Source organism: Lithobates pipiens, unplaced genomic scaffold (genome assembly GCF_037356315.1).
Source record: "Lithobates pipiens isolate NorthernLeopardFrog02 unplaced genomic scaffold, aLitPip1_a1.2 Scaffold_22, whole genome shotgun sequence".
Lineage (NCBI taxonomy): Eukaryota > Metazoa > Chordata > Amphibia > Anura > Ranidae > Lithobates > Lithobates pipiens.
This window is the reverse complement of record NW_027507784.1, coordinates 82,893,384-82,906,489: the sequence shown is the minus strand read 5'-3', so window position 1 is coordinate 82,906,489 and position 13,106 is coordinate 82,893,384. Positions and strand designations below refer to the sequence as shown.

The window sequence follows — 13,106 nt, the reverse complement described above, 5'->3', positions numbered from 1 at the left end:
ACAAGACTCTGGTCCGGCCGCACCTGGAATATGCTGTCCAGTTCTGGGCACCAGTCCTCAGGAGGAATGTACTGGAAATGGAGCGAGTACAAAGAAGGGCAACAAAGCTGTTAAAGGGTCTGGAGGATATTAGTTATGAGGAAAGGTTGCGAGCACTGAACTCATTCTCTCTGGGGAAGAGACGCTTGAGAGGGGATATGATTTCAATTTACAAATACCGTACTGGTGACCCCACAATAGGGATAAAACTTTTTTTGCGGAAGGGAGTTTAACAAGACTTGTGGCCACTCAATAAAATTTAGAAGAAAAGAGTTTTAAACTTAAACTACGTAGAGGGTTCTTTACTGTAAGAGCGGCAAGGATGTGGAATTCTCTTCCACAGGCGGTGGTCTCAGCGGGGGGAATTGATAGTTTCAAAAAAACTATTAGATAAGCATCTGAAGGACCACAACATACAGGGATATACAATGTAACACTGACATATACAGTGGTGTGAAAAAGTGTTTGCCCCCTTCCTCATTTCCTGTTCCTTTGCATGTTTGTCACACTTAAGTGTTTCGGAACATCAAACCAATTTAAACAATAGTCAAGGACAACACAAGTAAACACAAAATGCAATTTGTAAATGAAGGTGTTTATTATTAAAGGTGAAAAAAAATCCAAACCATCATGGCCCTCTGTGAAAAAGTGATTGCCCCCCTTGTTAAAACATACTATAACTGTGGTTGTCCACACCTGAGTTCAATTTCTCTAGCCACACCCAGGCCTGATTATTGCCACACCTGTTCACAATCAAGGCATCACTTAAATAGGAGCTGCTTGACACAGTAAGGTCCACCAGAAGATCCTTAAAAGCTACACATCATGCCGAGACCCAAAGAAATTCAGGAACAATTGAGAAAGAAAGTAATTGAGATCTATCAGTCTGGAAAGGGTTATAAAGCCATTTCCAAAGCTTTGGGAATCCAGCGAACCACAGTGAGGGCCATTATCCACAAATGGCGAAGACATGGAACAGTGGTGAACCTTCCCAGGAGTGGCCGGCCGCCCAAAATTACCCCAAGAGCGCAGCGACGACTCATCCAAGAGGTCACAAAAGACCCCACAACAACGTCCAAGGAACTGCAGGCCTCACTTGCCTCAGTTAAGGTCAGCGTTCATGCCTCCACCATCAGGAAAAGACTGGGCAAAAATGGCCTGCATGGCAGAGTTCCAAGGAGAAAACCACTGCTGAGCAAAAAGAACATCAAAGCTCGTCTCAATTTCTCCACAACACATCTTGATGATCCCCAAGACTTTTGGGACAACATTCTGTGGACCGTTGAGACAAAAGTGGAACTCTTTTTGGAAGGTGTGTGTCCAAGTATATCTGGCGTAGAAGGAACACTGCATTTCATAAAAAGAACATTATACCAACAGTAAAATATGGTGGTGGTAGTGTGATGGTCTGGGGCTGTTTTGCTGCTTCAGGACCTGGAAGACTTGCCGTGATAAAAGGAACTATGAATTCTGCTGTCTACCAAGAGATCCTGAAGGAGAATGTCCGACCATCTGTTCGTGTACTCAAGCTGAAACAAACTTGGGTTCTGCAGCAGGACAATGATCCTAAACACACCAGCAAGTCCATCACCGAATGGCTGAAGAAAAACAAAATGAAGACTTTGGAGTGGCCTAGCCAAAGTCCTGACCTGAATCCTATTGAGATGTTGTGGTATGACCTTAAAAAGGCCGTTCATGCTCGAAAACCCTCTAATGTAACTGAATTAGGACAATTCTGCAAAGATGAGTGGGCCAAAATTCCTCCAGGACGCTGTAAAAGCCTCATTGCACGTTATCGCAAACGCTTGGTTGCAGTTGCTGCTGCTAAGGGTGGCCCAACCAGTTATTAGGTTTAGGGGGCAATCACTTTTTCACACAGGGCTATGATGGTTTGGATTTTTTTTCACCTTTAATAATAAACACCTTCATTTACAAATTGCATTTTGTGTTTACTTGTGTTGTCCTTGACTATTGTTTAAATTGGTTTGATGTTCCGAGACACTTAAGTGTGACAAACATGCAAAGGAACAGGAAATGAGGAAGGGGGCAAACACTTTTTCACACCACTGTAATCACACACATAGGTTGGACTTGATGGACTTATGTCTTTTTTCAACCTCGCCTACTATGTAACTATGTAATTTAAGCTTAGGAAAAGCCTGTTCATGTGTTTACTATACTCTATGTATTCAATGCTGCATGTTATTGTTGTGTGTTTTAGACAATAAACACATTTTCCACTACCTGGCTTTACTTGCCGAGTCCCATCATACTTACCTCATATAAAGTCCTGACAATCCTTTCTTTATTCTTTCTGAGATTGGTAGTGGCAACCAAGCAAGGCATCTTCCTCCAGATGGTGGATGGGGCTAGCAGGACTGTGATTAGCTTTAGCAGTGGCCAATTACAGTCCTCCTCCTCCTAGAAACAGGGACCGCCACCCACTAGCAGAACTTCACCCAATCTCTTCCCCATCACAAAAGCTGACGATCGCATCTACAGCAAAGTTAGAGAACCAAACAATGTTTCCCATCTTTTACAATGTGTGGGGGCGCAGTGCGGGGAATGCTGAAATTGGATTGCATTCGTGTCTCACTAACACTTCCCTGCACTGCTCTGCTGATGGGGATGGAGCCGACTGTCCGCAAAAGAGGATTTGCGTTTCGTGGGAAAATCGTAGTGATCCATTACATCGCTGCTCAATGTGGACATGACCCCTTACATTGGTGCTCAGTGTAGAAATTATCCCTTACATTGGTGGTCTATATATACTGTATATTGTCAAAAGGATTGTGACACCGGCCATTACACACACATGAACTTTAATGGCATCCCCGTCTTAGTCCGTAAGGGTCAATATTGAGTTGGCCCACCCTTTGCATCTATAACAGGTTCAAATCTTCTGGGAAGGCCGTCCACAATGTTTAGGAGTGTGTCTATGGGAATGCTTAACCATTCTTCCAGAAGTGCATTTGTGAGGTCAGGCACTGATGTTGGACAAGAAGGCCTGGCTCGCAGTCTCTGCTCTATTTCATCCCAAAGGTGTTCTATTGGGCTGATGTCAGGACTCTGTGCAGGCCAGTTAAGTTCCTTCACCCCAAACTCACTCATCCATGTCTTTATGGACCTTGCTTTGTACACTGGTACGGAGTCATGTTGGAACAGGAAGGGGCCACCCCCAAACTGTTCCCACAAAGTTGGGAGCATGAAATTGTCCAAAATGTCTTGGTATGCCGACGCCTTTAGAGTTCCCTTCACTGGAACTAAGGGGCCAAACCCAACCCCTGAAAAACAACCCCACACCATAATCCCCCCTCCACCAAATGATTTGGACCAGTGCACAAAGCAAGGTCCATAAAGACATGGGTTTGTGGAGGAACTGTTGTGGAGTTGTGGAGTTGTGACCTCAACCCGATAGAACATCTTTGGGATTAATTAGAGCGGAGACTCTGAGCCAGGCCTTCTTGTCGAAGTTGAGTGCACTTTGGTTGACCATGGTAAGGTCTGTTCTGAGTGGAACTTCTCCTGTTAAACCACTGTATGGTCTTGGCCACCGTGCTGAAGCTCAGTTTCAGGGTCTTGGCAATCTTCTTACAGCCTAGGCCATCTTTATGTAGAGCAACAATTCTTTTTTTCAGATCCTCAGAGAGTTCTTTGCCATGAGGTGCCATATTGAACTTCCAGTGACCAGTATGAGAGAATGAAAGCGATAACACCAAATTTAACATGCCTGCCCCCTGAGACCTTGTAACACTAACGAGTCACATGACACCAGGGAGGGAAAATGGCTAATTGGGCTCAATTTGGACATTTTTCACTTAGGGGTGTACTCACTTTTGTTGCCAGTGGTTTAGACATTAATGGCTGTGTGTTGAGTTATTTTGAGGGGACAGCAAATTTACACTGTTATCCCCCTGTACACTCACTACTTTACATTATAGCAAAGTGTTGTTTCTTCAGTGTTGTCACATGAAAAGATAAAATAAAATATTTAGAAAAATGTGAGAGGTGTACTCACTTTTGTGAGATACTGTATCAAGCACTTGCAAAGCAATTGAAAATATTCTCTGTAATTAGCCTAATGTGTGTATTTCTTATGATTGTCTTATGATGTCCGCTCCATCTAGTGGCCATAATGCAGTATTTTCGTGAAATACCCTTATCAGTAAATACTACATTATGGCCACTAGATGGAGTTGATGATCATATAAAAAAAACAAATTAGGTAAATTACAGGGACTATTTGTGAGGGCTGGTAGATAGATATATTTGTTAAAAGTAGAACCCTAAGCTAGCCCAACCCATGACAGTAAACTAACCACTTATCGTATACTGGGAGCAGCCATGTAAATTTGAATATTGGGTTTAGATACATTTCAGGTTAGTACTTTTTAACCTTTTTAGGTATGGCTTTTGTTTGCACAGCATTAGTTCAATCCCTATAGGAGTCGGAAAATGCCTCTAGAAGGCAACTGCTATTACAGTGTTCGCCTCCAGCTTTATGGGTGCCATTTAGGGAACTCTTTTGCCACGTACACACGATCAGAATTCTCGTTGGAAAAAGCTCTGATGGTTTTCCCGATGGAATTCCGACGGAATTCGGCTCAAGCTGTCTTGCCTACACACGGTCACATCAAATTCCGATCGTTTATAACGCGGTGACGTACAACACGTACAACGGGACTAGAAAAGGGAAGTTCAATAGCCAGTAGCCAATAGCTTCTCTCTTGTAGTTGAATCTGAGCATGCGTGATTTTTGACGTGTCGGAATTGCATACACACGATCGGAATTACTGATAGAAAGTTCTTCCGTTGGGAAAATTGAGAACATGCTATCAATTTTTGGCTGGCGGAAATTCGGACAGCTAAATTCCGATGGAGCATACACACGGTCGCATTTTCCGATGAAAAGCTCTCATCTGTCTTTTTCTGGCCGGAATTCCGATCGTGTGTATGCGGCATAAGGCATTTTCTCAGTGAATGCAAAATTCTCACCACTCAATGAGGAAGAGATCGTGACCCGCCTCTGGACCTTGTCCATGGCGGACCACTTTAACTATGCAAAGAAAAAAAAAAATCATACCTAAAGTTTAGTTTTAATTTAGCCCCATGTGTGGCTGGACTATTATTAGGACATGGTCACAGGTTCTTCTTTCCCTGAAGGACTTCTGAGGTTCCTCCAGTTTCAAAAATAAAAGTGTAATAGGGAAAATAATTTGTCAGCCACCCATGATCCTGCAGGGGGCAGTATTTACTAAATATTTTTTAGACATTGCTCAATCAAGCCCTGCACGGTTTTCGGCAGAGGTCAGGTCTATCATTTGTTTTATTAGCGTGTGCAAGCCAATTCTGCTGGTCTTTACAAAAATACACGGAGCATCCAGATCAGTCTCTGCTCAAAAGAAGCTGTCAAATAATATCCTTACTACATTCATACAAACGCATGCACTCTCTAGGGTCAGGTTTACGTGAAAGCCAGCATGTTTGGGTTGCAGGAGATCAATGAGAGCATTCAAAAAAACAGTCAATGATGGGAGTAATAGTACAGAGTAATTGGTAAAATAACAATAATTAAAGAATACAGTATGTAACCCCAACATTGCATATTCCTGATATGTGACTGCTGTATCATGTACTTCTATGAAAAAGTATCCTGTTCTCTATGTATTGCTTCCTTTATGTGAAATCCCTAGTGTTCCTGCCAGTCCTTTGCTTTCCTATTAAAAACTGACCACACCAAGCATGCAAGCATAGTGTGGTTAGTTTTCTGGCTGTGCTGAGAACTCAGCCTGCTTTTCTCCAATGATCAGGCTTGTCCTGACACCCCCCCCCCCCCCCCCAGGGCCAGATTAAGAACATCGTGGGCCTGGTGCTGAGGATTTTGAATTTTGATGGGGCCTTTTATAAACAATAAATAAATAAAAATGCTAACTATTTTTTGTTATAACAAATTAAATTAAAGAGAGAGAGGGAGGAAGAGAGAGAGAGAAAGGGGATGAAAGAGGTGTGAGGGGTAAGGGAGGGAGGATGAGAGAGAAAGGGGGGGATGGGAGAAAGAGGGAATGACATCAACGCAGCCTGGCCAAGGCAAATGACGGAAGGCACAGAACCCAGAAGGAAGACCGGGTGAAGATGGAAGTGCCCGGGCCCCGCCGGACAGATCACAGCACAGCACTGGAGGTCTGACAGGTAAGTGTACCCTAATGTGCTAATATGCTGGGCACACTTGTACATTATGGCATAACCTCCCCAAGGGCCTCTAAAAAGTAGTAATGTTAGAAAAGTTTACTACCGCTTTACTATCACCGGAGCCTCTCATGGGGCCCCTACTGACCCTGTGGCCCTTGGGCAGTGCCTAAGTACATGGTTGTCAACATTTCAAATATATTTTAGGGACGCTTTTTTTTACAAGTGCTATATTTAGAGTAGCTGACATCCCCCGTGTTCCTCTATACATCACAATAGTAATTACAAAATAAAATAAGTACTAATAATGGGGCAGAACAAATATGAGGACTGTGAGATTTCCTTTAGTTGAACTGACAAAAGTGCCTATTCTAGAGCTGGTAACATTGAGGAACATATCATTTTAACATATAATTTTAACATATAATTTTAAAGAACAGTTTTTGTGGGTAAGAGGCATAGGGGAGGAGTGTGGATGGTATAAAAGTGTGAAGTATGTGCAGGTGAGGGAGAGGAATGTGGAGGGTCTAACAGTGGGCACTATGTACATGAGAGGAGTGCAGAGGGTATGGCAGAAGGCACTATGTACAGGAGAGGAGTGTGAAGGGTAAGACAGTGGGCAGTATGCACAGCAGAGGAGTGTAGAGGGTATGAAATTGGGCACTATGTATAAGAGAAGAGTGTGGAGGGTATGACAGTGGGCACTATGTACAGGAGAGTAGGACAGTAAGCAGTAATTACAGGAGAGGAGTGTGGAGGGAGGGTAAGACGGTGGGCACTATGTATAGGAGAGGAGTATGGAGGGTATGAAATATAGTAGTATGTACAGGAGTGGAGGGTATGACAGTGGGCACTATGTATAGGAGAGAAGTGTTGGAGGTATGGCAGTGGGCACTATGTATAGGAGAGGAGTGTGGAGGGTATGACAGTGAGTAGTATGTACAGGAGAGGAGTATGGAGGGTATAGCGGTGGGCACTATGTATAGGAGAGGAGTATGTCGGGTATGTCGGTGGGCACTGTATAGGAGAGGAGTGTGAAGGGTACGACAGTGGACACTATGTACAGGAGAGAAGTGTATGACAGTGGGCACTATGTATATGAGAGGAGTATGGAGGGTATGATAGTGAGTAGTATGTACAGGAGAGGAGTGTGGAGGGTATAACAGTGGGCACTATGTATAGGAGAGAAGTGTTGGAGGTATGGCAGTGGGCACTATGTATAGGAGAGAAGTGTTGGAGGTATGACAGTGGGCACTATGTATAGGAGAGAAGTGTGGAGGGTATGACAGTGAGTAGTATGTACAGGAGAGGAGTATGGAGGGTATAGCGGTGGGCACTATGTATAGGAGAGGAGTATGGAGGGTATGGCGGTGGGCACTATGTATAGGAGAGGAGTGTGAAGGGTACGACAGTGGACACTATGTACAGGAGAGAAGTGTATGACAGCGGGCACTATGTACAGGTGAGGAGAGTGTAGGATATGACAGCGGGCGTTATGTATAGGAGAGAAGTGTGGAGAGTATGACAGTGGGCACTATGTATAGGAGAGAAGTGTGGAGAGTATGACAGTGTGCACTATATATAGGAGAGGAGGATGAAGTAATCTGGGAAGGAAAAATGTAAAGGTTTGTGAAAGGATGTTTAGGGACTGCGTAGTGGTTAAGCGGGCCAGACATGGATTGAAATTACACCAATTAAGCAGAGACCAGCCATAGTCGATCTATGTATGGGCTAGCTGGTTTTACACAAGTCAACCTATTAAGCGACTTGAGTGCAACCAGCCTGGCAGGTTTCCCCCAAAACAATTAGTGCTGCCAGCTATAGTTAGCAACACTAATCATTGTATTCACTGGCAGAACACAATAACACTGCGGGAGTGATTGCCCCATTCACAGGTCAGCAGGTGAGAGGGTGTGTGGGGACAGGCTGGGGAGAGATACTAGTCAGTCCCTGGGTAGGTACTGGTTAGTATCAGAGCCAGATACACACAGGTTACATACGCCAAGATCATTAGAGCGAGAGCAATAATTCTAGCACTAGACCTCCTCTGTAACTCTAAACATGTAACCTTTAGGGCCGGTTCACACTGCAGGCGAGGCGAGGCGACTCCGACTTGCCTCGCCGCGACCTGCAGCGGCCTCGGCGGCGACTTGCAAATGACTTCTGTATAGAAGTCAATGCAAGTCGCCCCGAGGTCGCCCGAAAGTAGTACAGGAACCTTTTTTCTGAGTCGGAGCGACTCGAGTCGCTCCTCTCAGAACGGTTCCATTGTACAGAACGGGGGCGACTTGCGGGAGCGAGGCGAGGCGAGTCGTGTCGCCTCGCATCGCCCGCTGTGTGAACCGGCCCGTAAAAAAATGTAAAGCATCGCTTAGTACACAACAAAAAATCGTGATAACTTTAGTGTTTTTTTTCTATGAATGAAACAGTTTCTTTCCAACATAAAAAGTTGCAAATATCACCATTTTATTCCTTGGGTGTCTGCTAAAACAATATATAATGCTTGAGGGTTCTGAGTAATTTTCTAGCATAAAAAAATTATGATTTTTAAATGTAGGAGAGAAGTTTCAGAATGGGCCTGGGTGGCAAGGGGTTAATTATCATAAGTAATATACAAATAATTATTATAAGCACTGTGAGTTCATCCTCTCCGTCTGCAGCAGAGTGTTCCAGCTTGTATATATACTGCCGCTCTGTATGTAGCTTCTGACAGGCTGTGCAAGGAGACCTGTATCTCCGGAACCATATATGATAGCAGCCCCATATTTTAACCAGTGCTTGGGTGGGTCTTTAGCTACATACCCACCAAATATGGGGTCTCTGTGACTCCTGATCGCCGAGCTACAATCCTCGAAGTTGATCCTTTTTTTTTTTTTTTTTTTTTTTGGGCAAATGGGCCTATCTTGAGAAAGGGGCCTGGAGCTGCAGCTCCAATAGCCCCTATGTTAATCCGGCCCTGCCCCCCCCCCCCCCCCTGCACAGCCAGGAATTCTCCTCCCCCAGCTCTTTAACCACCTCAGCCCCAGAAGAATTTACCCCCTTCCCGACCAGAGCACTTTTTGCGATTCGGCACTTCGCCGCTTTAACTGACAATTGCGTGGGTCGTGCGGCGTGGCTCCCAAACAAAATTGATGTCCTTTTTTTCCCCACAAATAGAGCTTTATTTCGGTGGTATTTGATCACCTCAGCAGTTTTTATTTTTTAAACAAAAAAAGAGCGACAATTCTGAAAAAAATGCATTCTTTTTTACTTTTTACTATAATAAATATCCCCCAAAAATATGTAAAAAAAAACAATTTTTTTTCCTCAGTTTAGGCCGATGCATATTCTTCTACATATTTTTTGGTAAAAAAATCAAAAAAAATCGCAATAAGTGTTTATTGATTGGTTTGTGCAAAAGTTATAGCGTCTACAAAATAGGGGATAGTTTTATGGCATTTTTATTGATAATTTTTTTTTTTTACTAGTAATGGCGGCGATCAGCAATTTTTATCGTGACTGCGACATTATGGCGGACACGTCGGACAATTTTGACACATTTTTGGGGCCATTGGCTTTAATACAGTGATCAATGCTAAAAAATTGCATTGATTACTGTAAAAATGTTGCTGTAGGGGCACTGTAGGGGCGCTGTAGGGGCGCTGTAGGGGTTAAGTGTGTCCTGGGGAGTGATTCTGTGGGGAGGAGGGGCTACGTGTGACGCAACACTGATCCCGGTTTCAGGGAGCAGAGATCAGTGACAGTGTCACTAGTCAGAACTTCCTCTCTGTGAGACGATCGTGGGTATGCCTGTGGACATCGAGTTTGCGGGACCCGCGATCACACTCACGGAGCTCCCGGCGGCCGCAAGCCGCCTCTTAAAGGGCAACGTACAGGTACGTTAACCTTCCTGCACGTGCCCTTCTGCCGCAGTATATCTGCGTGAGGAGGTTGGGAAGTGGTTAAAGGGGTTGTAAACCCCTCAAGGTTTTTCACCAATCTATGCATTAAATTGAAAAACCTTCTGTGGTGCAGCTGCCCCCCGGAGCCCTCCTTTTACTTACCTGAACCCGATCATTCCATTAATGGGGACAAGCACAGCAGCTCCAGCCGCTGTCTGGGGTCCCCATTGGATAGATTGATAGCAGCGCAGCCAATGGCTCCTGCTGCTGTCAATCAAATCCAGTGACACGTGAACTGGGAGGGGGGGCCGAGTCCTGCTGTCTTTGTCAATGGACGCAGCAGCAGGACTCGGGAGCGCGCCCGCACGGGTGCCCCCTTGGAATGCGGGTGTTTGCGGGGGCACCCAAAGCGAAGTAGAAGCCAAGAGCGCCGCTGGGGGCACCCCAGAAGAGGAGGATCGGGGCCACTCTGTGCAAAACCCTTGTACAGAGGAGGTAAGTATAACATGTTTGTTATTTAAAAGAAAAAAACCCGAACCTTTAGAACCCTTTTAAAGGGACGTTACGGCCACAAATTTTTTTTTTAAAGTCAGCAGCTACAAACACACTTACCTGTCCAGCAATCCCACGATGTGGGCCACCCCGAGGCCGTTCTGTCCATCGGAGTGGCTGCCGGCACTGCCATCTTAAGGAAGGGAAACAGGCAGTGGAGCCATACACAAATACACAAATATAGCCTATACACAAATATTTTGCCGTTCATTTCTATTTTAAACTGAATGGGTTGTTTTACAAGGTCATTGTTCACATATACCTTAAAGCTGAACTCAAGGCAGATAAAAAAAAACAACAACAATTAAAACGATAGTAAAGTCTGATTTGTGCTTTTTACCTACAAGTAGGGATGAGCTCGGTGTTCGACTCCAATATCGGTCGTTCGTCTGTTCAGCGAATTCAGAACTTTGTGGACCGTTTGCACCAAATTAGTGTGGCATGAACGGCCCACAATGCACTAAGCTATCGCAGCCATCGCTCATGATTGGCCAAGCATGCACCGTGACCCCGCATTCTTGACCAATCACAGCGCCGGCAGCGAGGAGAGCCATAATTGGCCACAGGCAGGATGCCTGTGGCCAATTATAGCTCAGGGGGTTTAGTGCACGCCCCACACTATATAAGGCTGCCAGCGCGGCGGCCTTGTGTAGTGTGTTCCGGCGTGCAGGGAAAGAGCAAGATAGGCATGGACAGTGTTCTTTTCTCAGGCATCTGTAGGAGTTAGTGGGTGTTGTGTGCCTCCGGCACCGTATACACCTGTATCTACCCTTTTTTGCTGGTGTTCTCTAATACAGGCATCTGCAGGAGTTAGTGGATGTTGTGTGCCTCCAGCACAGTATACACCTGTATCTACCCTTTTTTGCTGGTGTTCTCTAATACAGGCATCTGCAGGAGTTAGTGGGTGTTGTGTGCCTCCAGCACAGTATACACCTGAAGATGCCCCTTATTGCTGGTGTTGTCTGTTGCATATCTTGCATATTAGCCTTTAAAATTAGCACTTTTGATTTTGAACGTTCGAGTCCCATAGACTTTAATAGGGTTCTAAAGTTCGTACGAATTTTTGGTCCTTTCGAAGGTTCTGGTGTGAACCAAACCGGGGGGGTGTTCGGCTCATCCCTACCTACAAGCCTATAATAAGGCTTACCTGTAGGTAAAATGAATATCTCCTAAACCTGTACAGTTTAGGAGATATCCACCCTGGATGCAGCAGGCTTACGAACATAACCTTCCACCAAAGAATAACTCAAATTAAATTCTCCTGCTCTTGACGATTGCGGGGATACCACATATGTGGATGTTAGTTGTTGTTTGTACCTGTAGTAGAGCCCAAAATCAATAGTGTTTTTATTTTATTTTTTTGTATTTTATTTTTTATTATTGTTTATTTTATATTTTTTTTACGCACAGATTTTTTTCCCTGCAAGAAGAGAGAGAGATACTAAGTATCTCTCTCTCTCCTCTATTCACAGAGAAACAAAACAAGGGGGTAGGGTTCACAGTGACTGATCACTGTGATAGCCAGTCAGAGGCTATCACAGCGATCAGGTGACCCGGAATCGGGAGATGCGGGTCCCGATCGTTAGTACGGAGCCCGGGGCTCTCCCTGACACACTCCCAGCAAGTCATCTGACGGGTTTCAGCCTATAAGGCCTTAGTCATAACCCGCAGATACGCAAGTATGCGGCCCCATGGAAAAAGGCCAGTCCAGTGGTGCCACATATCTGCATACGGTCGGCGTGACGGGGTTAAAATAGTCAGTTTTAATTCCTTTACCGCAAAAGGAAAACAGCTGTTGCTGTAACTACTTAACCACTTAAAGTGGTTGTATACCCAATTTTTAAACTTTCACCTACAGGAAAGCCTATAATAAGGCTTACCTGTAGGTAAAAAAAAATATCTCCTAAACCTGTACGGTTTAGGAGATATTCCCCTCGGTATGCGCCGCTGACTGCAGCGACGCATGCGCACAAGGGGATTCTCGGCCTGAAAATCCATCATTATGCCTTTTGCTTTTCAGGTTTAAAAAAATAAATAACAAATGTGCGGGTTTACTACCGCTTTAAGGACCGAGCCTCTTTCTGAGATTTCTGGTGTTTTGGTGTTTACAAGTTAAAAACATTTTTTTTTTGCTAGAAAATTACTTAGAACTCCCAAAACATTATATATATTTTATTTCTAACACCCTAGAGTATAAAATGGTGGTCGTTGTAATACTTTCTGTCACACCGTATTTGCACAGCTGTCTTACAAGCGCACTTTTTTTTAAATTGAAAAATAAGACAACAGTAAACTTAGCCCAATTTCTTTTTATATTGTGAAAGATATAGCTGCATATGATGGGAAAAGATGCTGCATATGTAGGGCATAGAAGCTGCATATGGTGGGCACAGAGGCTGCATATGATGGGCACAGAAGCTGCATATGGTGGGCACAGAGGCTGCATAT

At 44.5% G+C, this 13,106-nt stretch overlaps 1 protein-coding gene across 1 annotated transcript in view; it reads right to left on the bottom strand.

Annotated features, from left to right (window-relative positions):
- Positions 1-13,106, bottom strand: part of ACMSD (aminocarboxymuconate semialdehyde decarboxylase) — an 81,881-nt gene that overhangs the window by 22,731 nt on the left and 46,044 nt on the right. The gene's annotated exons all lie outside the window — the stretch shown is intronic.